The sequence below is a fragment of the Taeniopygia guttata genome, chromosome 6 (assembly GCF_048771995.1).
Source record: "Taeniopygia guttata chromosome 6, bTaeGut7.mat, whole genome shotgun sequence".
NCBI lineage: Eukaryota > Metazoa > Chordata > Aves > Passeriformes > Estrildidae > Taeniopygia > Taeniopygia guttata.
The window spans coordinates 15,471,271-15,496,695 of record NC_133031.1 but is presented as its reverse complement, the minus strand read 5'-3'; the positions used below and the strand labels follow the sequence as shown (position 1 = coordinate 15,496,695).

The following is a 25,425-nucleotide window of genomic DNA, read 5'->3' as shown; positions in this document are numbered from 1 at the left end:
TTTGTAAAATTTATCCTGGATATTGTTTACTGTTTGAAGGTAAATAGAATTGTATAGAGAGACTTCAGCAAAGAGATAATATTTTCCATGGCTAAGCAATCTGAAATTTATAAATTCTTGGTAATTTTTCTTCTACTATTGCAGTAAATGCATCAAGTTCAAATGAATAGGTATGTAGTTTGAGGTGGGTACTCAAAGTTTACCCTTAAAGGGATGTCCTACAATAAACACAAAACACAAAATGCTGTTTATAAATAATGTTGAAATGTTATGGATGTCTAAAAATACTTGTATGGTAACAATGCTAAGGGTGGTCAGTCTTTAGAAGCAATTCAGTTCCTATAATAATTTTGCTGAATTAAATATTTATATATGAGGAATAATTGCAATTATTTACAGATATAATAATCTTTCTGTTGATGTCTTACATGCTTATTAATCACTGTGGACTACCTTATGTGTAATTATCTTTCTACTGAAAGAACTTCTTGTACTAGATGGACTGAAGACAAGTATGTTGACAGGTTCTTTCTACATGGGTAATACCTAGGGAGTTGTATAAGATAAAGTTTTATAGATGTATAACTATTGGAAAACTAGAAGGAGAGCATTACCAGTAACAAAAACAATTACAAACTTCAGCTATTAACTCTACTTTGGGTAGTTGATAGATATCAAAGCTAAATCTACTCCTTCCTCTCTTTTTCCCCTCCTTTTCCCTCCCATCATGCCACCACTTTTTGAAAAGTGGCATTTCAACAGGAACCAGATGTGATCTGGCTAATGTATAATGAGAACTTTTTTTCCCCACCTTAAAACTTGGTAAATACTAAAAGTATTAGGATGCACCTTGTCGCACATGCAACAACCATGCCTATGTTCTCTTGTTTTGTCAGCTTTAAATGTGATTATAGAATATTTGCCATTACAAAGCATTATCTGTGTGTGTTCTTGTGACTTGTATATTTTCCTGCTGTGGCTTAATTCTGGTCATTGGTTTATTGCTGAGTCAAAGAGGACCAGTCAATGACTATTGTTAAAAATATCAAATTAATGAGTTATGGTATGCACTTAAATATCTCACTGATTTCAGCATATACCAGCTATATTATATACCACTGATTTCAGCATGCTACACCATGGATGTAAGCTGTACTTTTTAATGGAAAAGTTATTTTTCCAAACTCAGTAATAGTAAATAATAAGCAATATAAATGGTTTTATTTCAGTACGGGTGGCTGTTATCTTCTTTAGTCCCAGCAGCCTGTCTTTTTGTCCATTGATCCTTGCTGGACTTTTTATGGCCACATAGTCACTAACAGACTGTGAAAACACCGTTGTATATATACCTCTGACCCTCGTGCTGGCCATTATCCAGTGATTTACAGTACCTGACAGGTCAGAACACAGGATTGTTTTCTGTTCTGCTTTCCTCAGGAAGGCTTAATATTGTGGAAGGAGTTGTCTTGACAATGGTGGTAGAATTGGGCAAAAAACTTTTTACCTGAACCTTCGGCTTAGGGGACAGTGTAGGTTCATATTGTAGACTGGAGAATTATTGAGAGGATTGCTAGAGCTTGAAATTCAGTAAAAGAATTAAACAAACAGCACAATTTGGCGTTAAGTAAAATAAGTTCGTGAGCTTTGATTGTTACATCCTTAATTACAGCTGGTGAATATTGATATGCTGGTTGGTGAAAGTTGTTTTTTGGGGAAATCCATGTTGAAGGGTCTGTTGCAATTATGAGTAAAGATGAAATCTGTACTTCTGAACAAAGATGAGTTACAAACTGGGACTTGAACAGAGATAGAGTTTAATATTAAACATCCATTGACTCCAGGCTGTTGGTAAAACCTTTTGACAAAGGCAGAGCATTTTCCAGTGAACTGGTGTTTGCATCACATAATTTTCTTCATGTTTGAATGTGTAGGGAGTGAACTGCTTTTTCTTGATCTGAGAGTGAAGTTAGATTTTGAAGTGATGTTGGATGCTAAATCTACGCAATCTGCAGTTGTTCTTTGGGTACCCAGAGCACTTAATTCACTGGCACAGTCAATCCAACTCCTCTTATGAAAACCAGTCTTAAACTAAAATCAGTCTTTGTGTTGAATTCTGTTCTGAACAATAGGAATCTATGATAGATTGAGAGAATATCCGTTAATAAATGGAAGACTATCACAGTCTGTGAAAAGTATTGTCACTTGGAAGAGAAATAGTTTGATGTACTTGTTTTGGTTTTCAAAGAATGTCAGTAGATTGAAAATAATGTCTTGGTGACTGCTCCTGCATAGTCCATCATTATCTGGATTTTAAGTCTGAGAAGTACTTTTTTTCAAGAGCATCAGGGGTTAAAGAAAAGGACATGATAAAGAGCATGTGTTAAGTATAGTAATCAGATGGATCATTATTACTTTCTGACTTCCTTAATCTCTCTCACACTAAAACAGTATTTCCTTATCATTGCTGTTGTGAAACAAGAGCAAAGGACTGCAGACTGTGTGAGGACAAGGAGCTTGGCTGAAGGGAAGAATTGCATTAACCCTGGAATTATCCTCTGTCCTTTCCTCTCTGTTTTGTTGAAAGGTATCTTCTCACATTAATGCAATATAAAAGATTCTCAGCATACAGTTTCAGATGTAAAGAACTTGACTAGTTTTGCTGAATCAAATCACTAAAGGGCCTCAGTCCTCCAGTGTTCAACAAAACCGCTGGTGGTCATGGTACAAAAAGCTACTTGACATTTGGCAGGAAAATACTTATGGAGCTTCTGTTTATGCATCACTTGTTTGTTTTATGTGGTCTTGCATGGTTTGTGCCATTTTTGTGATCTTGCATTTTACATAAATCATCTTTACATAAATTATCCTGGAGGTGATTTTTCAGATTAGAAAGATCGTACCCAAACCCTTCTCTCATGCAAGCATGAAGAGTGAGGAACATAGAAGTGCAAAAGGGCCATGTATTTCTCTCAGGCTCTGGATTCAGCATGTCAAACCAGACACGCTATACAATAATTATACTGTCTTTAGGGTCATGGTTAATGCAGTGTTATAGCTCAGTTGCAAGCTTTACCCATGAACTGATGCATGCAATTATGTGATGTTTTATAATTTTTATTTATATTTTTGTTTTATTTCTCCTGGTCTTCCCTTTTGATGATGCTTACCTGAGTGAGTTGCTCACTGGTAGAGCTGGAAGATTATTTCCTTTCTTAATATTTTATATATTATTTTTAATTTAATTTACCTGCTGAGTCTATAAATGGAAGTGGTGAATGATCTTTGTATAATACAGCCATTCTCATTGCTTGTGTTTGCAGGAAACCTTGCTATGGTGAGAGACTACAGTGGTAGAAATAAGTTTTAAAAGAACACAAGTAAGAGATGCAAAATATCTAATATTAGGGAGTAGTTTAATTTGTCCAAAAGTCAGGGAGGTTGACAGGCTCTTGCAGATTGGCCCCATAGTTCTCTTCAGTGTGTGCTTAAGTGTGTGCTGTTTTTCCTGTGCAGTTGGTATATGAGATGTATTGGCAGATAGTAATGCTTGGATGTGTGCACAAGGCCAGCTCATTCTTTTTCATAGAAAGTATAGTGTGTTGGCTGCTGCTGACAGCTTACTGGCATTTAATGCACACACAGAGACACACACACCCCCACACAAAAAATAACATCTTATAAATAAAGATCTTTAGGACGTATACATATTTTCTTTAAATATAAGTATGGTATATGAATTATATTTCTAATCTGTGTAAACTTGGGGGTGGTGCTCAAATATTTTTCTGCTTTGATTCAGCAATTGTGGTAGGACTTTGTCAATGATAACCTTTTCACTTATAGCCTTGAAGGAAGAAACATTACTTAGAGGTTGCTTGCAAAAAACATTCAGTCTCTAGAGCAAAAAGTCTCTTAAAGTGCTGGGAAATGCAGCAGAACTGTCCTTGAACCATTTGAGATGTGTAAGGTCCAAGACTTACTGAAGTGCCATGATTCTTCAAGGCCACGTGGCCACAAAAGCTCTGGATGAGGATGGTGTATTTTAGATTCTCAGGACTTTCAAAACATTTTAGTTGAAGAGATAAGAAAAACTTATCATAGTTGACCTAGTTACTTAAGTGATAAAGTGTAGTGATTATTCTAAAGCACTTAAAGGCTGAAGGAAAAGTGTTCTAGACAGGCCAAGGATTAACAGTATATTGAATATTCCTAAAGCTCTGCTTCCAACATAGTTATGTTAAGATAATTTGACAGTCCAGTGTGTGAATGTTCAAATCACAGCTGCTCAAGGATCTGAACACTTTCTACCTATTATATTGCATTTAATACACTCTGTATCTTGGACAGCAAAGTGCTTTGGAATAGCACAGAAACAGTCATATCTGAAGGTGATTATACCGGAATTGCTGTGGGAAAAATTTTCAAGTACTGTGTTTTCTAGGAATGGAAATAAAGCCAACTAAGGGAGAGGCTGTGTATGTGTCCAGTTTACTTTCTTCCCTCACTCTATGCTGCATTTTCTTCCCACTGCCTTCATCTCCTTAAATCAGCAGAAGGCTGCTGAAGGTGCTGCTGAGAGATTTGGGTGCAGGTGCACCATGAGGTTCCTGCTTTCTTGCCAGTAGTCTCTCTTTTGTTCCCTGTGTTGCTTATAATGGGAGCCAGCCATTAGCTCTGTTCATGTGCAGTATTGGTTCTAGTTCTACCAGGTGCACAATTAGTAAATTGTCTGCCAGTCTAAGTGGGGAATGTCAGAGGGCAGTTCAGTTTCTTTCACTGTCAGTTCTTTGGGTTCCTTTTAAATAAGTCATATCAAATAGTCTCTTACTACCACTAATAAAAGGGCTTTTGAAATTTGGACGTACCTCTAATGAGAATCTATCTCAACCCATTTAATTTGGGCCACTACTTTGTGACTGAATTATAGACTCTGCAGCCAGAGGTGGTTTGAAACAAGAGGTTCACCTGCATTTAAATGACTGAACAGAAGAAAAGAAGTTTCTAAAATTAAGGATGCACTAATGCATTACTGTAGATTTTGTCTCTCTTCCTAGTAATTTGTCAGTGGAGGAAGAAAGAACAAATGTCTGTATTGAGCTAAAAGTGAATGGGCAAGTGTTTCTTTGTGTGTTTTAGTATAGCATATGAAAGTCTAGGTTGCTGTAGTCCTAGGATTTTAAAACCTAGTGAAATGGTGAAGTCAGCTTTAAGGCAATCTTGCACTTTTTTTTTTTTTCCTATTTTCTTTCTGTGTGGGGACATAAGTGCACTGGAAGCATTTAAGACTAGTGTGGGTTGAAATTGTAGTACTGAAACCCATCAAGACAGCTGTTAGTTGTAAAGTTGATATTTGTATTTGCAGCAGAGCCTATTACTATCCTATAATATGGAATGAATAAATAATTCCTGTATTGTAGCAGGTGGACCTTAGTAGGCAGAATAGCATCAGAAATGATCCATAAACTTTATTCTATACACAGAAAATCAAATGTTTCAGGTTCTCTGCCTTATATTCAATGTTCTGTGATGTCATAATCTAAATCGAGTTTTCTGTGTGATTCCCTGACTCTATATGTCCACAGAGTTCCCATTCTTAGGGGGAAAACAAAACTAGGGAAAAAGATTTCTGCACCCAAGTGAGTGTAGTGAAACCTTTTTCACACCTCTCTTTTCCCTAGTTAAAAAACAAAGAAAGTATATAAAAAAGATATGTAGGTACAAACTTATGATAAATGTTCCTAATATCAGATATTTGAACTGAACCTCTGTGTCAAGAAATTTGCTCAATTAAATTATATTATTCTTATTTTTAAACCACTTGCAGAAAATAATAGATATTTCTTTTCACTAGATTTTGTATGCTGAACACTGAGATTCTTGATGTTCAAATCTATCTCATTGACTAGAAATAACCTTATTCATATCATAGAGTGCATTCATATCTATGCATATGATGCAGAAAGCTAAGTGTTATTTATGCCCAACCTGTGCAGGTCTCTTTCTCTGCAAAATTTTAAAATCTGTCCTCATCTTTTGCTACAGAACACTTTGTGTGTGTATGTATTTATTTATTTAATTAATTATTTATGTTAACACCCTCATCTCTCTTAAAGTGAGCATTGGAATAGAAAACAAATTACTTGAAATTCCCTCTCTGGTGATTCCAGCGAATCCAACCACAACTAGTGTATTAAAAAGAGTAAACAACTCTCCCCCTCTTTTCCTCATTGGTGTCTGTGTAGCAGAGGGCTTTGACCCTGTGTAAAGCTTTATCGTGTAAAGCTTTACATGAGAGACTCTTTTCAGATTCTTGTGTGAGTCGTGCTAAGGCTCCATTTGCAAACTTGACAGTGCCTCTCTGTGTTTGACGTTATAACTTTAGGATTTTATGTTATTTAAATATACTAAAATGTACCCTGTATCAAACTGCAGGTGCTGCTACACTTCTATTACAGCACAGTAACACTTGCCTCCTAAAAACTGAGGCTTGTGAAAGAGTTAAGCAAAGCAGCCAGAAATGGTTTTCAGCTTTTACTTTTCAGATACATCCTTTTAAGCATACCTACATTTACCTGCAATGGCAATCGTTTTGCATTTTAATGACAAATCAAGTATGCTAACTTGCATTTGAAACGAAAGTGCCTTAAATGTCTCTGGCTGTCAGAATGAGATGTTAGGAGCTTGATGAAAAGAGAACAAAGAAGACAAAGTATGAAGCCTAGATACAGAGCAAAATGAAATAAAACCTTGTATGGCCTGTCAGGGGTGTCAGTTGATATTCCTATCTAAAGCACATTATAGTATTACTTTGCAGCTCATAGCTTACTCATCTGTCTTTTTTAATTCATCACATTCTAGCCCACATCTTTTAAGTCCCATGTGTCAACAATGGAAGAAATCTGTTAATTGACAAATGAGTGTCACAAATGTGAATTGGTGCCTTTACATCAGAGGCAGGTAGTCTCTGTTGTTTTTTGTCGGCTCTATTATTGGCATAAGCCAGTGTAAGACATCTGTCTTTGCCAGAATGAGAGATGACAGCCAGAGAAGGGCTGTCATTGTTTTAGTGCATGTTCATTCTGCTGAGATACTGTATAAAGATAAAATGTCAGTTAAAAGAATATGAAAAACTATCGGGAGGAAGTCCTTAAATTACTTGGGTAGGGGATCTGGGAATTGGTGCCAGAATTGAAATCCGAACGTTCCAGTTTGCATCTATCACATCAATTTAAAAATAATACTTTCTGAGTAACTGGGTCAGTTTATAAGGCATTTAGGAAAACGTTATGTTGTGTTGGCATAATTAGCTCATAAGATGGAAAGAAAAACATATCTTCACAGGATATGAGTTTATTACAAGTTCATTTTTCAAACATGTATAGAATTGTCTCAATAAAAATATGCTGTGTAGCATCTCTAGTGTTGATTTGCATCTGTTTTGAAATATTGAAATTGCTCTGTTCCAATTTCTTTTTCTGTTATAGTCCTATTTTAGATTGATGAATAACATAATGAAATAAAAAGCATAGCCAGCTGTGGGTTGATGAGACAATTAATAGGAAGAAAATTATTAACATAGTTTCAGGGTGTCTAGAGGGTGTACAGTATATAAAAGTTACTCCCAAATCACTAAATCCCTTTATTGCAATAAATGACTTTTTAATCTTGGATAGCACAAAAGAGGAGGAAAATGTTTTAATGGAGGTGGTAGAAAGAGGGAATAGAATTAAAATGTCATAAAAGGCTGCCGTTTTACTTTTTACTTTATATCAAAAGTCATAAGAAAGGCATATTGGCACTTTTATCTTCAGCAGCTCTTACAGGCAACCCTGTGCTGTTCAGGACACTCACTGTGTAGCCCTCTTTCCCAAATGGCCTGTCACTGGGGATCTAAATGACCTTGTCTGAACTTGAGGCATTTTGAGGGCTATGTTGACACAATCTGGTGAAGGACTAACTCTAGATCTGTAGGCTGGCTGAGTTGAAATTTCAAGATGGATGTCTCTGAACTGCAATTTATTAAAAGTCTTAAAGTTAGTTGGGTTTTGCATTTGAAATAGAGCTGTCAATATAGTAAATCTGAGATGGTCTGGATTATGATATAGTTAATATAGGTAGAATTGTCATTCATAACTTCATAGAATTTGTGTTTTCTTTTTTTGAGTTTTTAAACTTGCATTTAGCAACTGAGTAGCAGAAAAAATATCAAACTTTTTCCCCTTCCCACCATCTAATGTGGTGCTCTCAGATTTTTTTTGTCTTTAACTTCTCTGTTTATCTCCAAGTATCTTCTGACTCTTTCACTTTTTGTCCATGGTTAGTATCAATTGTAAATTTAATTATTGATACCAGTAACATAGTTTAATACTTCTAATAGGTACTAGTAATTTCATGAGTCTTCTCTGTTAGGGTATAAAAAGCTGAGAATGAGTAGCATGCAGCTTTTATTTTGTTTTAAGTTTTTGGATAGAAGTATTGTTGCTCTGTAAATAGACTTCCTATAAAAAGAATACTAAGAGAGAAGGTTGGTTTTCTCTTGAAGGTCTATTTGTATTTTTTTATTAAAAAAGCTAGTCTTTTCAAAGTTATTTGGAATTAATTTTGCTAGACAATATTTTAAAATATTATAATCTATGAAAACCAAGAAGTGTTTGCTGCTTATATACAAAGGTTTGTGAGCCTTGGATACCTGTAAGTTTTGTGAAAGCTTTGTTCTTTCATTTCCAGCTTTCATTGGTTCTAAGTAGATGTTTAGATTTCCAGTCAAAAGCCACGCTGTTGGTATTTAAAATGCCAGGCATGAATTCTCAGGCAGTTTTTCATCATGTGCTTTGAAGTTCAGTTTCCTTTGAGAAGTGGGAAGACAACACTGCCTCCATTTTACAGATGGCAGAACTGAGTTGTGAGGAGGCTTTGTTGATCAATTGCACATGCCAAATATAATTACCAGCTCTTCATACCAACTTGCATAAACCACTTCTGCATGGGGGGACAAGTAATGGCTGACACCTGTCCACTTAACCAAATCTGGAATGATCCTACAGATAGTTTATTCTCATGTGTCACTTGGCTACACTTTTTATTATCTGATAGTGGATGTATCACAAGGTGGTGATATATCAGAGGCTAAAAAGAAAGATGTGGTACAGACTTAGAAGAAATTTTTGTTTCCTTTTGGTTAAACGATATATAACTATAGATATAACAAAGGTAACAGCAAAAAAGATGTAGGCTAAGACTGTATCTTCTATTGTTGATTCTATTTCTTCTATTTCTTAATTTTCTAACTAAAAATTTAAGAGATGATCGGAAGAATAAGTAGGGATGCCAGATCTGGTTTCTTAACAGAACTGAATTAATTTCATCATGAAAATTCATATGCAGGACATACAGTTGGAGTTAGTTAAGTTACTGCCCTGTTTCATGGCCTTGAATGTGCTTACAGGAAGAAGCCATGAAGCTTGTAGAATTCTGCTTTGGGGAGCATGTGTTTGTATGATAGTATTGTCACAGTTCAAATAGTTCTAGAAAGGGAAGATGCAGGAAAATGACTACAGGAACATTGTGCATGTGTGTGCTCATACCCTCTGGGTGATTCCCCTTCCAACTGCCAGCTGTCATACAGCATCTGAAACAGACAAAAATTTATTGGGTAGTATTTAGAAACATGTCAGTTGTAATGACTGGATCTCTGATTTCAATTATCACCTACTACATTTAGGCTAATATAGTGCATTTGTAGATGTGTTGAATGCACTTGACATCATGTTTAAAATACTTGAAACTGAACTGGTTTTTGATATCATATGTTGACCACTTTCTTTTTCCTATTCACATCTGGTCCATGGCAGCAGGCATCCCATGTGACCTATAAAAACTTCGGTTGTGCAAGTTTGAGTTTCTTTTTCTTCTTCAGATTATATTTCAGCAGAGAAGAAGACAGTAGTGTGAGACTACAATTATTTTAACAAAACACTGCTCTAAGTAATTCACCCTTTTTTCCTCACTCCTGTACAATCAGTGTATAAACAGCATTTTAAGTTTTATTCCTCTTGTTTGGCATTTTTTTTTAAAATCCTTTGTCACTTGGGTGCTCTTAAAGCTATTTTAATAAAAAAATACCTGTAGTCACTATTTTTCTGTATCTGGGTGAGATTTCAGGTGGACTCTGATTATGCATAATTTTTTTTTTGTTACATTAGCAGAGATTAATTTTGAATCCAAAGTACTGTGTTCTTTGCTTACTTCGCAAACATTTTATTTGCTCCTTTTTTAGGACTATTGAGAGGGATTATTTAAAAACAAAATTTTCTTTTTCTGAGTACTGCAGTACTTCATTGGAGTGCTGCTAAACAGTTTTCTGTCTTCTGATCTTGTACTCTTTCCATAGCCAACTTCCTCATACATATTTATTAAATTTATATGCTGATGTTTGCAATTCTGAACTTGCTTTCTAACTATTGAAATAGTAACTGTTGAAGTAATTTGTTTGATAGTACTCAGGAGTACTAATCACAGATTTTAGTTAGTGTCTTCCTGTTTTTGTGAAAATATTGCGAGCTTTTAAAGTTACATCCATATCTGCACGCAACTTGTATAAAAAATAAAGCAGTCTCCTAATATGCATAGGCTACTTTGAGTAAATTCATTGTCTACATCTTGATACCTGCATAAAGAAACCTGGGGAATTTTGTAAGAATAAATCTCCTTTAAAGCAAGATCCCCCTGCTTATACTAATTTTGTTTTGTTGTGATTTCTTATTTCTGGGAGTATATTTTTCAGTAGTATTCTCAGTTGTGGTTAGCAGGTTCTCTTCCTGCCTAATGCTTCCAAACATCCTTTAGCTGACTTCTGGAAGAATCTCAAAGTTGTTTTAAACTGAAATGATTACTAAGAACCCCTAAGCATATAATATCTGAAAAACAAGAGACAATAGCAGAAGCTTTCAAACTGGGTGTTGGAAACATTCCTACTGGGAGAGTAAACCGATCTTGAAGATGGAATTATAGTAAAGTTGAATGTTGGCCTTCTGGTGAAATGTCTAAGCCTTACTGATGATTTGTCACTTGCAGAATTTCTCGAAGTGTCTTGGATGGTAAGTTTCAGGAATAGTTTCCTCTTGTGCTTGTTTGCATTGGTTTTGGTGTGGGAATTCCTTAGAAATTCTCTAAGCCAAGCATGGATGCAGATGCATGGATACATTCAGTATTTGTATGGGGTCTACCTAGTGCTTCATGGTGTTATTAAAGTTACCATTTAAAAGGAGCAATGTTTATTATTCTGATTTAAGCTTATCCAGTTTTAGCCTAAAACTCATAACCAATCACAATTCACAAAAATGCCTTTGTAACTTTATTACATCCAGCCTTTGTATATAATCTATATTTTCCTTTCATAGAGGTGTTTTTCTTAGTGGAGGATTCATTTAATGTGAGCCTAATGTTGTTTTTATTTTTCCTTGGATGTTTGAAAAACAAAACCTAAGGCCTGAGAAATTTCAATATATAAATTTCAATCATAAACTAACAGCAGTCTTAAGTTTTTAATAGCTTGCAGAAATGTTTTTGCTCTGTTATATATTTATTTAGTAGTTTGATATCTCCTGATGTATAGGCTCTGTCCTGTGTCATCATTTCTAACAGGCTTTGTTGCTCCTACCAGAATTCTGGTTTATTGGAAGTGTGCAGGGTGGGTATTTCACTTGTTTGCTTTGATATGTTTTCATGATAGTGTATTTGTTTGCAAATATGGGGAACTCCTGTGCTGCTCTGCTTTACTAACCTTTCTGTTGCTCTCTACTCAGTTCTTCTCAAATCACTCCTGTGCTGCCTGACTGCTACCTTGGATGACTCAATGATGGACAGTTGTGTTGGCTTCCACTTTATTTCTACAAATTCTTCTGTTCTGTGTGACTGCAAAAATCTGTCCTCTGCTTCCAGGTATCTTATCTCACATAATAATGTAGTACCTACCAACCATATGTTTCTACAGCACATAACTGTACTTTTGGCTTTTTTTTTAAGTCAATTGGACAGTTATTGCTTTCATTACATCAGGGTAGAACTTCTTCACAAATATATGTTATTCTTTATTGTGAGTCTGTTTTAGATGGTGCATCTTCTGTCTGCTTTCTGTGTCAGAAGAGTCATACTTGAAAACTAGGGAGGGAAAATTAAAATTAACATGTTGCTATTTTCTCCTTTTTAAAGTGGATAAGTGTAATATAATACAAATGCATGTTATGGTCATGAACTTTAAACTAAGAGGCTCAGGAATCATATTGCATAAGAATACAAATGAGGTATGTTTTATATATCTGTAGAGGAGGAAGGTAAATACCATGGCATTTACTATAATTCATGAGCCCCATCAGAAATAAAATTCTTAAAGTGTATTAAACTTAATTCTTATGTTAAGGGCTTTTTTCTTTTTTCTTGTTGTTTCTCACAAATGCTTCATCAATGGTCACAGTCCTGTAAAGCGATTGCTGTGTACTAATCAGAGATCATTGTGGAGAATTGTAATCAGAATAAAAACAAATTTTTATTTAGTGGACAAATAATAATTAGTTGACTAAGAAGAAGCAAAAAGCAGTACAAAATGTCATAAAAGCCAGAAAAAAGGGACGAAAGTAGAGGAGATTGAATGCTTGTCTTTGTTATTAACATTTGGCTTACTTTCAGTTCATGACTTCCGTCACACAGTGCTGTCCTTCTATTAAATGGTCTCAATGTCCTGGCATAGATGACATTAATTCTTGTTTTAAATGTGAACAAGTATTAATTTACTCCACTGAAGAGGAAATAACATAACAAAGGAAGTTCATGTTTGGAAAGAGTAGAAAGTTGATACTGATACTGACTTTGCATTTTGATAACCCTTTGTGATGCTTTCTCATTGCATGACTTCTACAGGAGGATGCTGGTGTGTTACGTGAAGACAAAAGGTCTTTGGAACAAAAAGATTCTTTTCTGTCAAAGCTGGAAGATAGTTTTTGTTCTGCTTTTTAAAAATTTTTTATTATTTTAATTTTTTTTTTCTTCCTGCCCTTCTTCAGAGAAGTCCAAGAAAACTACTGGCACTGACAAAAGATGAAAATATGATTTATGCTGACATCATGTATTACCCAAGTATATCTGTTTTGTGAAAGATGGTTTTTTATGGTGTGGAAATAAAGAATCAGTGAATAGTTGTTGAAGGAGCTGGTTCAGACTTTTCTTGCCACTGCCCCACCCCTACATTTCCTTTTGTACTTTTTCTTTAGGGATCTTAATATTGATGCTAGCTACAAATGGTTGTTAAACAAATTTTCTTCAGTCATTAAGCATAGCAACTTTATGTGGGTTGATGTAATGCAAGAATAATCTCTGCTATGAGACTAGAGGTACACAGCTATAGCGGTGTTAATACTGATTTTCTGACTCCCACAACATTTCTTTGCAAATTCTGTTTAGAGGTAGTAAGTTTCCTTTGCTGAGAACCTGTAGCAGCAGCATCTACTAAGTTTGGTTTGGTCTACTTAAAAAATGGAGTGTTTTCAAACAGTATTGCATTTGTGGACATCTGACTTAGTTAAACTGAACTTTGGTTATCAAATGCTGTAGATATGACCAGTCACAGTATTTGTTGAGATGATGTTATCTGCAGCAGCAGAGAAGAAAGCAGGTGAATAAAATACAGACAGTATTCCAACATTGAATCAGTTATAAAGAAACCTGGCTGGATGAGTTAGGTAGATTACACTAGTTTTAAAGATAATTCTAGGCAGTAAGGCTGAACAGGAGGTGAGATTAGTTATGTGAGTGTTGGAAAGATGTGATGACTTAGTGTAAGTCTTAGACTTCAGCAAAATTCTCAGTCCAAAACCCAGTATCTTGGCTGAGACACTGAGGGAGCTGGGACACTGATTGTCTGTTGGCTGCTGGGGATACATATGATTCCAGAGAGAATGTAAACCTTGTAAAATCTTTTCCTTTGAAGTTAGGTAAAATATGGACTTTTACAACTTTTTAATTAAGTTATTTCAATTTGTTGGAATTCTTAACACCAAGGAAATACAAAATACACAGTACCAATTGGGGTGATGTCTAAATTGGCACTTAATAAATGCTGCTTGATCCTTCCATAGTGGATAATAGCCAATTGCACTCTGCCTAGTGTCTGAGGACCCAATGCATCCTTTCTTACTAAAAGAAAAGTAGCATAAAAATAACTGCTTCTACAACACATCTGTGCTAAAAAACTCTCAAACCCATGGTACAACCATTGTGCCAATGGTACAAAGCTGACTGTGGTGACTATTCCAAATGACCAATCCTTTGTTTTTTGAGTATTGTTTCCCTGTTGTGTAGATTGGACCTTTGATATCAAGTAAATATTTAAACATTTATTTCTCTTATATACCCTTCTATATACCATGTGTGCATTTTTCTTTCCAGATAATGCTGTTCTGTGGAGAAGGGGCAAGGTTTGCAGCGGCACTCAGTCTTTTCAGAAATAGTTTGAAACTTGATTGTTCTGTGTTGTGTCAGGCAAGGTTGCTTCCCATGAGTTTGTATGAAGTGTTTTGCCGCTGCAAAAACTTAAGAAAGAAGGTACAGCTGCCCCACAAAAGCAAAATCTGGAGCCTCACTGGTATGTGGAAGGGTTGTCCTTGAGTAAGGCAGGGGCTTCTGGCTTGTGGTGAATTCTGAGCTTGTTCAGTGCAATGCATCGCATCTCTTGCCCTACCTTTGCCATGAGTCAGTGCTTCACAGGGAGGTAAGAGTTAATGTGTCTTATTTCTTTCTGTACAAAGCAAGTGCTGCCATGTGATTTGGAGTCCTATCTCTCATTTCCCCTCACTTTGAGCAGTGGTATGCTCTATCTTTGTAATTCTTGAAACGTGATTGATTTTTATTTAATATGTGGTAGGCCTCAACCTTTCCCTAGTTTCCTTTTAACCTTGTCAGATTTCTCTCTGGTATTCCTCCTTCTTCTATGTTGAAACCATTGAACTCTTATAAATTGATTTACACCTCAGCTTTGGTAAGTATTTTTGAGAAACATGGAGAAACTGATACATGCAGAAAATGTTGGGTTTTTTGGGGTGGTGGAGGGAGACCCTGAATGTTCTGGGCAGAGCTTTGGAGATGAAGTCCTTGTACACTTTCAGTCATCTTGTGAGTTATTCAACATAATCTTTATAAAGACTACAGCAAAGTTGGTAAGCTGGTAATTGTTTCATTACCTATAGAAAACAAATGCTAGCATAGCAGTACTAATTGTCTGTATAGTATATATATATCTATGTATACTATGATATAGATTGTCCTGGCCTCTGAAAAGTTGGCTGTTTTTTTTCTCCAGTTAAGTGACAGTCATATAGCATGCACTTAACCATGTTCTTAATTGTTTTGTAATACAGGAGTGGAATTAATGTCCTAATGTGCTTTGCTGAGTCAAGATCTTGGTGGACTCCTGTACTCATGTTTCATGCTGTTAACTCTCTACCAATGTTCTTTCTGTTAATAGTGATCAAGTCACAAAGCAATTATACTCCCACAAGCTGTCCTTTAATAACCTTTGTCATTTGTCGAAGTGCATTAGGGCCTTGCATATTTTTACAGAGAAGCTACTGGTCTTCATGAATTAATGGAGTGTTCTGATGTGCCAGCTCATCTTCCTTGCCAAATTGCTGTTGGTTCAGAGGGGAGCTCACATCAGTTTAAAGAAATATCTTCTACCTCTTTCTCTTAGACCAAAAGATTTTCGAATAAGATTAAAGTCTTAGTTAGCAACAATCAACAAACAATGCTCATTTGAACCAGCTCAGCCTTCCAGTCTGGCAAAGCTTAGATTTTAAGCTTTTCAATTATCTTTGGATGTGAATGTAACTTGTCTTAAACTAGAAAAGGCGTAGTGATCTTCATATGTTAAACTGTGACAGTCTTTTTATAAGCATATATTTATGATGCTACACCTCTGTGAGTATTTTGGTACTTATGATTCTGCTCTTTATACTACGAAGGTGGAACTCAGTGTGATCTTGTCTTCTCCGCTTATTTTGATTCTTAAATAAGTGTTATAACTGCAAGCAGTCAGGGTGTATTCCTCCTTGTGATTTGCCAGCATGAAGTAGATATTTGGGGATAGCATGTTCTTGAGTTGCCTGCTATAGAGTAAACTACATGAGAGGGAAAGAGAGCAATTCCCTGAAAAACCATTTGATATTTTGTGAACAGTCTAGTGTTAAAGAATAAAAGATATAGTAATTCTATTGCAGTAGTGGTAATTTAAGCATATAAATTTCCCTTCAGTCCTGAAAACCTCTTCATCAGAGAGCTCTGATGCCTGGAGTACATATTGCATCTCTACTTCAGGGATTGCTTTCTCTTAGGTAAAAAACATTGAAGGCTGGTGGATCACAGTTACTTTGTAGATGTGTATGCACTCCAGTATTCAGTTTTTGGGTACACATGGAGGCAGATAAAGTATGTAGAAGCCAGTCAAACATGCTTTGCTGACCTCTGGCTGGAGCTGGGATTTATCAGTATGTACAGTTTGTAATAAAAGTAGGCTGTGAACTTTTGAAATATGCAAATATATCTTAACCATTGTTACTATTTAGAAAGTAAAGCTTTAACACTGTATTCCACATTTCTAGCTGTTCTGACAGAGTTAAGCTAGAGACTGTATCTTCATAATGAACAATATAATTCTCAAGAAAAGCATTTAAATAAGCATGTAAGCAGCCGTTATGAAAAGTTGACTGCCGAAAATCTTTTGCATTGTAGTCTCTGATCTCTTCTTTGAAGCAAATATTATTACTTTTTAAAAATATTTTGTGAAATTATTTTTAATTGCTTTCCTACCTGTGCTACTTTATTATTGTAACAAACTGGGTAAACTCTCCATTGGAGAGGTTTCATTGTAATGCTGATGCTGTTTCTGTTGCAATTGTTCTCCCGCTGTTGCTTGCATGAATATGAAAATGCAGGTATATGCACATAGAGTATTCTGGTCCACATAGGTATTCTGATGGAATTCTGTCTGCTAGTCTCAATATTGTGTGTGGCTTTTATTTTTATTTTACAAATACCCATCTGGCAACTGAAGACAAGTATTTTGTTGATGGATTAGAGAGGTTCAAGGTTCTTGAAGTTTGCACATCCTGTGAAAAAGACAGGTCAATTTTTTCTCTCTGGGCATCTGTCTCTCATAAGCTCATAAATTGCTCTTGAAGCTAGATAGAAAAAAATACTGAAGGCAACATCATATTTAAGAGTTTAAATGTGCTGATTGGAGTGTCTCAGAGTCTAACCTCAGGCAAAAGGTCTCGTGTTCAGTCTTTTTGACTGATGTAGAGTAGTCCACTGTTAATAATTTAGTGTTGAGACCAACTAAATGAAAAATAGAAGACTCATAACATCAGTATCACTGTTGATTTTACCAAGAAAATATGAAATATTTGTATTTTGATGTGTGTTTCCATTCTTTACACACTTAACTGCTCTCTAATGTAGCTGCTGCATCTGATTTTTTTTCTTAATGAGCAATGTTTTTATATCTACAGAACAAAGAGTTTGCCCTGCAGGACCTTATGTTCATTTTTAGTCTGCTCTATTTGTGTAGTAAATAAAAAATGAGTAACATTGCCATTAGCCATTTTATATGCATTACTCCTGACCATGCTTGTGGGTAATCTGCTAAAGAATGTGCACATTCTCAGTTTGTAGCAAAATGGGGCCTGTAATAATTTCATTTTTTAAATCAACCTAAAATACATGGAAACAGAAGGGACCTTTGTTTAAGCAAGGATTTTGATGACTGTGTAAATCAACACACTGTAGGTTTAGGTCCAATCTTCGTCAGAGTGTTGTACTTCACTCTCCCATTTTAGTAGGTATAAGAGGTGAAACACAGGATGGATCATCTCTATATTGTCTCCTGGAATTGTAAAGCTTGTTTGCTTTAATAGAGGATTGATATTTTGCATTTTAGAATTTCAGAGTTCAATTTTGGCAAAGATGTGTGAGGCAAATGTTTCTTGTGTAACTTGAAGGATTGTTCAGTGAGGAGACTTTTTTTCTTAGCAAAACATGACATCAAATGTGCACACAAAATTTTGAAAACTTACTTTTATTCTTTGGAAATAGGTGTATTTTCTGAAATAGTGTATAGTTCTTATATATTTTACAGATAAACTCATTCTTTGGAAGGTCAATAGTTATGTATGTGGTCAGTAGCTTGCTGAAGAGTTTATTTTTTAAGTGAATGTGAGTAGCAGAGAGTTGAACAGCTGCTATAGGATGTGTAGCTCATTCAAACTTCTAAGAGCACAGAAGCAGTAGTGAGGAAACAATATTTCTTTTATTGAGTGCTATGGTACTTCTTCAAACTTGTCTGGGTTGACTTTCTGTATTATTTTTCCTCCTTATGTTTCCTAATAAGTACAAATACGCCCTTGATGGAGCCATGATATTTTATAAGCTATTTAAGTAAGAAAGACTCTTTAGAAACTAATATAATTATTCAACTCTACAACTTAATATCCAGCCAATATGGAATATATAATTAGGATAACACTGAAGGTCTGATTTTAAGTGCTTGTTTTCTATATCAATTAAAAAAATATGAAAGTGATATTGAGGATTAAAACAGGTATTAAACTAATTTACTATATTTTGGAAATAGAATGAATGTTGGTAGCAACTATTGTCTTGCTTACATGTCACGTTCACTAAAATAAAGATTTATAAAAGCAAGCATTTAAAACTCCTCTTAAGCTTCCTCAGATCATGCTAACCTAGTTTTCCCGTACTAGTCTGAAATTGATGCTCAAATAGAGGAGAAGGGAGGAATAATTGGGCAATCACTGTGGCTTTGGAAAACACTAGTTTTGTCCCTGTTGAAGGCGGGGTGTTTTCCTTTCTAATTGCCTCAGAAATGTTACTGTCTATCCTGTTTTAGTCTGATCATCTGAGCTCTATTTTGTTCTTTGTTGCTGTCCACTCCTGGTTTTTTTTTCCATCTGCAGTTTATACGCTTTCTACCTCTCATTAAGATATACTAAAAATTCTGAATAATTCTAAATTAGATACCTGTTAATCAGTAAACACCATTTTCCACGTGCCAGTGTACCAGCTTTTTTCTTTAAATAGAAAGATTGTGTTTGTGGCTTGGTAGGGGAAATAGAGTATTTCCTTACGATTGAAGATAATTAGGTTGTTTTAGTTAAGTTAGGTTATCACATTAGCTATTAGAAAGTGCATCAGTAAAGTGCATATTGCACTTTCCCTGTCTCTTCATTTCCTTAGGTGATAACAGGGAAATAATATGTGGAACAGGACTCTCATTTTATTTTGAACTTAATACGCTGAAATTGAGCATAGTTACCAGGAGTTCCAGTGTGGGAGGTAAGGACGTAATGAGACAAATTTCTTGTTTTGAATTTGGAGATTGTTTTTGTGTGCATAAATGTGAACTTCCTTAAGGTATTCAAGAATATTCCAGCTTTGCTATTGTGGTGTATCAAGCATACTGTAAAATGAGAAAAAACTCATTTTTGAAAATGAGTTTTCAAAAAAACTCAGTTTTTTTGAAAACTGAGATGCCTCGGGCATGTCTGTGCTGCTTATATGACATGTGAAACAGTCTGAGGTAGCTTCTTTAACATCTTAGGCTGAAGAGGGCAAAGAGGACACCAGGTTCCTATGGAGTCTTCTGGGAGAAGTGTTCACAATATCTACATAAGGAGCTCATCATAAGCAGATTGAATACTTCCTATTGATTAAAGTAACTGGTGTCACAAACAAATCTGTTGGAACAGAGAAGTCAAATGTCCAAGAAATCATGGAGTATCAAGATACTGATTTTTATCCCAGTGATGTTTTCTGACTGTTACTTCCATGTGTTGCTCTTTGTACTATGCTTACAAACTGAAAAGAAAAAACTTTCTCTATAATGTACAAAAATTTGTAATATAGGTAGGCCTTAGAAATCCCATTATCTCAAACTGAGGCATAGAAATTAATTCCTGTTCAAGGATACAACAAACTCTGCATCTCCATTCCCATTTTTAACTTTTTTTTTTTTTTCATTCCAGTCAGTGAAGAGAGAAGAATATTGGTTGCAGGAAAAGGCCTTATTTGGCTATACCTTAAAGATAGATCCTGAAGTCTGTTATTATTTCAGGTGCTTCTTTTGTCTTTCTTTTCTGTCTCACTCTTTACCCAAAAGATTGGCCCAACATTTGTGAATGTTAGGGGAGGTGACTCTATCCCTTTTTAAAGCAAGGCACTTGGAAGAGCTGGGATATAACTATTACTTGACATTCAGGCTGAGCATGTACCTCCTTGGTTTCATGGAAGTGCTTTTTCTCTTGGAACCTTAAAGGAAGTTTGTGAAGGCTAATTGTACTTCACTGATAGACCCTTTACTTTGCTACCAGCTCTCATTACCATACTCCTTATATTTTAAATTTTATTATTTTTTTGTTGTTTTACTCTCTCTCAAATAAGAAAATCTGATGGTTGAGTGAGCACAGCCAAACTGGCGAAACCTTCTTATACCCACCCCCAGTAGCCATAACGTTTATTAGCCGAAGTGATGAATAAGAAAATGTGGATGTTGAGTACATTACTTAGCCCTTCCTTGCCCTGTACTTGCATCTGTAAAATAGAGGCTAAAATACTAAACCACACCAAATGCTGAACCTTAATTCATGTTGGTAAATCACTTACTACTGCCAAATACACTACAGAGATGCCTTGTTAATGTTACCTAAATTATGTCACTGGTCAAAAAATAGAATCAAATATATTCTTGCTTGTGCTGCAGAATTTATGGTTCAGCATATTGATTTCCAGCTTGATGATCTTACATCATGCTGAATTGATAGGGATCTGTGATAACATTGGTGCGGTGTTAATTAGAGACAAAAACATTTCTGGTCCAAGAATTCCAAAGCATGTTATATACTTTGCTGTATAGAGTTAAATTTCTCTTCCCATGCCCAAGTAAATTGCAAATTAACGCTAATAAATCACATTGCAGCAGTTGGTAAGAAGTGAAAGTATATTAATAATTAAATAGTTCTTTTCAGCCACCCCTCCCCCCTTCCTTTTTTATGTGGTGATTTTCTAGACTCAAAATCAGCGTGTCTCATGCAGGCTATCTATAATATATAGTTGTTTCAAATCAGCTTTACTTACTGAGCTTTTTCTAGTAATGGAGCTCTGTCAGCAAAAAGCATATGCACCAGCAAATGATGAACGATGGACTTGTGTCAAATGGAAGCTTGAAAGGTGCTTCTGTAGTTAAATGGATTAGTCTGCACCAGAAGTTCAAAACTCCTCAAGTGTAATTGTTTCAGAGAAAAGGAAGGTATCCCTGGATTGATAGGGGCAGCTAAGCAAGGAGAGCTGGAGGAAGAACTACTTTATCAGATGTAAGTGAGGGTTTACTAATCCACAAGAAGCAGGCTTTGCTGTTACAAGATTGCTGGCTTGATGCTTCTGCAAGTTTTCTTCTTTTTTTTTTTTTTTTTTTTTCTTTTTTTTAATGTGAAATTTGTAAAGATTTTAATTTGTGTTAGTGAAAGAGATGTTTTGGGATTTTTTTCTTATAAAATTAGCAAGATTAATTCCCTTTATGTGGCCATGTGCAACAGTGATTTCAAAATAATCTGTAACATTTTTCATACACTTTCTAAAAATGTTGCTTCTTATTTCATGAGTAGTGTTATCTATAAAACTGACTTAGTCTACTATAGTTATTTTAGTTACACACTGAATAAGGTAATTAGAAATTGCTATATAAATATAAAAAACCCTGCATATAAATTGTAATTTTATATAAATAGTGTTCTATTACTGTTGCTCATTAAATATTTCATGATTTGTGTTGTTAATGAGTAACTCTCATTCAGAAGAAAATATTTGCAGGGAATGAAATGTGCATTAGGAATTAAACTTTTGAAATATTTTTCATGGTTTTTTTTTTTGTATATAATTTGTGCTGTATTTAAAATGGGTGTGCCATATGAGTGTTCAACAAAAGAATAGCTATAAGCAGGGAGGCTTTCACTGCTCCTCAGTCTTTCCATTTTGCCAGCTTTTCCTTCTCTTCTGCTTCTTTGCAATTGTTAGCCTTCATGTGAACTGAAAGGTACTTCAAAACACTGGAAGAAAATAGTCTGAAAGCTTCATACGCATTTCTTCCTAGTAAAGAGAAGTGAAGAAGTTGAAGACTTTTTCCACTGACAGGTGTTTGTGTGTCACAGCAATGAATGCTTTTGATGGCAAACCCACTTGCTTTTCTTCATTGTAGTCTTCTTTCTAAATATTAAAAAAAAGACAAATTCTGACAACAAAAATTCTCCAAACTGTATAATAGAAAGCTTATTTTATTTATTTATATTTTATAAAAGAAGATATTTAAATTATTTCAATGGCTATTCACTTTCTTTTTGTGTGGGTGAAAAAAACCCAGCAGTTGAGCAGTGCCTGGAATGGTGAAGGCACTTTTTAGCTATAGCCTCATTATGATATAAAAATATTGTCACCTGATGATTAATACGTACAAAATTTAATTGTCTTACAGATTGCATACTGTCCTTTAAAATAATACAAAAGAGTCCCATCTTCCAGAATGTAAAACAATGCTAAATAACCACTTCTTTTTAAAAGTTGTTTTCACATTTTTCAATCCTCTGCTGTTAGTTTATTAGCATGGCACATGGCTGTCATTTACTTAGTTTATTATCTGGCTAAAGACAGTAATTGAAGATTGTTTTGCAGGTGCTAAATGTTCTGATCTTTGGTTGTTTTCATATATTAAGCCATGCAATGCAATTGCATCACATGGAATTGCATATGCATCAACAGCACAGTAAAATCGACCATTTGGAAAAGATTAAAAACAAGACTTGACAAAAATACCACTAAGTAAGTATTCTGTCAAACATATGAAAAGCTCTGTGTTTAATATGAAAAAAAGTTACCAAAATAAATTAATACCCCAGTTGTTGTAACTAAGTTCATTTTTTTCTTTCCATTAATGGTGGAAGCAATTTGAATGATGGCTAAAAATGGTACAAAAGTGAAGTCTGAACTTACATAGACAAATATTTGGCTATTCATCCTTGCAGGAAATAGAAATAGATGCTATGTAAATTGTGCTGCAGACTGAAACTGACCCAGTAGCATAAAGAAGCCTTTTTGAAGGATATTTTTGATCAGACCACAATGGGCAGAAAAAGCAAGTGTATAACTATAGAAAATTGGGTTACTTGGAGTAGGGAGTGAGCAGAAAGCATGTTTAATCTAAACTAGTTTTTCTCTTTTACCTCAAAGTAATTTCAATATGTATGATCCAGTTTTCCCTATCTAGATTTTGTGAATAACTGTGAAAAATAATTTCACATTATGGGTAAAGCCGATAAAAGTTTTCTGAAGGTCAGAATTTTGTTATTATATTCTTATTTGTGTCACTTTGTAGGTACAAAGTTCGTTGTGATTGGGGTGGGGCTGGCCCAGCCTCATCCCCATGGGCACAGCTGTGAGGAGCAGGTGAGCAGCAGTGACAGCAATGAGCCAGGGAGTGCCCAGGGCACTGACCAACCACCAAAGGGAGCAGAGGGCTCACAGGTGCACTGCATGAGCAATCAGGGGTATGAAAAGCTGGGCTGAAGGACAAGAGGGGCAGATGCTTGAAGCTTTCTGAAGTGGGGTGGTGTTGCCTCTGTATGGGCTGAAGCTTTCTGACATTGTATGGTGACACTCTGTGTATTGTGGCTGTCTCAACTGTGACATCACTTAATGCAAAATAATTCAGTAATAGGACTTTCAAAATGAACTGCCAAGTAATGTGTCTGCCTTATTACTGCTGACTCCTAAAACAACAAGACTTCAGAAAGTCTCAACAGGAAATACTGCACTGGAATATGGCACTGTAAGTGCAGGTGAGTGAGGAGCATGCTGCTGGGTTCTTTGAGTCACACACTGGGGAAGGGAGCAGATGTTTCCCAACATGGTCCTGAGGACAGAGCAGGCACATCTCTCCCTGTTCTGGTCTTGGCCAGCCTGCAGGCCTGTCACAGGGGCCTGGAACCGCTTAGAGGCCAAGGTGTGTGCTCAAACACTCTGTGTGGGTTGCAGCTGGGGAGTATTAGGAAAAGGTCAGATTCATTTGACTTTAGAGAATGCTCAATCCCCAAGAGTTTGGAAGAAGACAAGTTAGGTGGCACGGCACCTGGACGTTGGATGTGGTGACTGGTGAGAATGCGCAGACTGGTTCCACAGAACCTCTTGTCATAACAAAGGTGAGTCTTGAATCATGACTGTACCTGCTGTATTGTTGCTGGCCTTTGTACTTTTCCTTCCCCCCAAAAGCTTGAACCAAATCTCTTGTAGAAATAACACAACCACAGGAAGGTACAAACAGGATTGTCCTCTTGGATTATCCTCTCTGATTGTTTTCTCTGTTACATTGCATAATAGCAATAGAAGTATAAATTTTAAAAAGAAAGTATATGATATTGAGGTGATGTGTAAATGTAAATTTTGACCAGGCTTCAGCATCAGCAGTTGCTGTATATTTTTAACTACCACCTGTACAGCAGTGATCTGTGTGGGACTGGGGATGCTGCTTGGAAGCTAAGGTAGCCCAGCAAAAGGAGCTGGAGTGGAAAAAGAGGAAGAGCTGAGTGGCCAAAGTGCTAGGAGATGATGAAACACTTGCCAGTGAGATGGGAGATATTAACCTGCTCTGTCCTCCTTGGTGCTCTCTTTAAAAAAAAAAAAGAAAAAAAAAAGGTGAAAAAGTGTGACCTGAAGTCACTCTGCCTTTGTCTCGTGACAAACTGTACTTTGTGCTATTTCCAATCTTTTCACAAGTGGACTGTTTTCTGCCCGTCCCCATAGCTTCCTCTTGATGTTAAAGCTATAAACCAGGGACATGCCTGAGCAGGGCCAGTCACAGATGCTCTACAGCATGTGACTGGTGTGCTTGAGCTTTATCATTCCTGCTAACTGACCCTTTCACTAAAAGTTTAATAGGGGATAAATTCACATGTGAATTCATAATCCCCTCAGTTGTGCCAGAAGGATTCCTTAACAAGCAGGCAACAAAGAGAATCTTATACAGCTGGATTTTTTTATTCCTCCTCCTCGTCTTTCTCTTTCCAAATTTATTGGGTAGACTACTTCAAGGATGTGTCTTTAACTGTCATCCCAATATTTATTTGTGCATAACCTCAACAAACAAAGGCAATATATTTAATGTGGCTTTCAGAGCAGCTCTATGCATGGAATTGAAAACATTTTCGGGCTTTTAAGTACAAAAGCTCAAGAAGTGGAAATACTACATTGTTCCAAATATTTATTATTTAGTATTTATTCTTACTCACTATAATGTAAAAATTGTGCTTTTCTGGCATGTAT

General features: G+C 35.8%; 1 protein-coding gene across 9 annotated transcripts in view; it reads left to right on the top strand.

Annotated features, from left to right (window-relative positions):
* The window catches only part of LRMDA (leucine rich melanocyte differentiation associated), a 741,773-nt gene that overhangs the window by 36,601 nt on the left and 679,747 nt on the right, over window positions 1-25,425 (top strand). For 2 of the 9 annotated variants that reach the window (XR_012056795.1, XR_012056794.1), the window contains exon 3: window positions 11,805-11,941. The exons of the other annotated variants lie outside the window; for them this stretch is intronic. The gene's annotated coding sequence lies outside the window, so the exon portion shown is untranslated. Of the gene's footprint in view, window positions 1-11,804; window positions 11,942-25,425 lie in introns of those variants that run through there. 9 annotated transcript variants of the gene reach the window in all.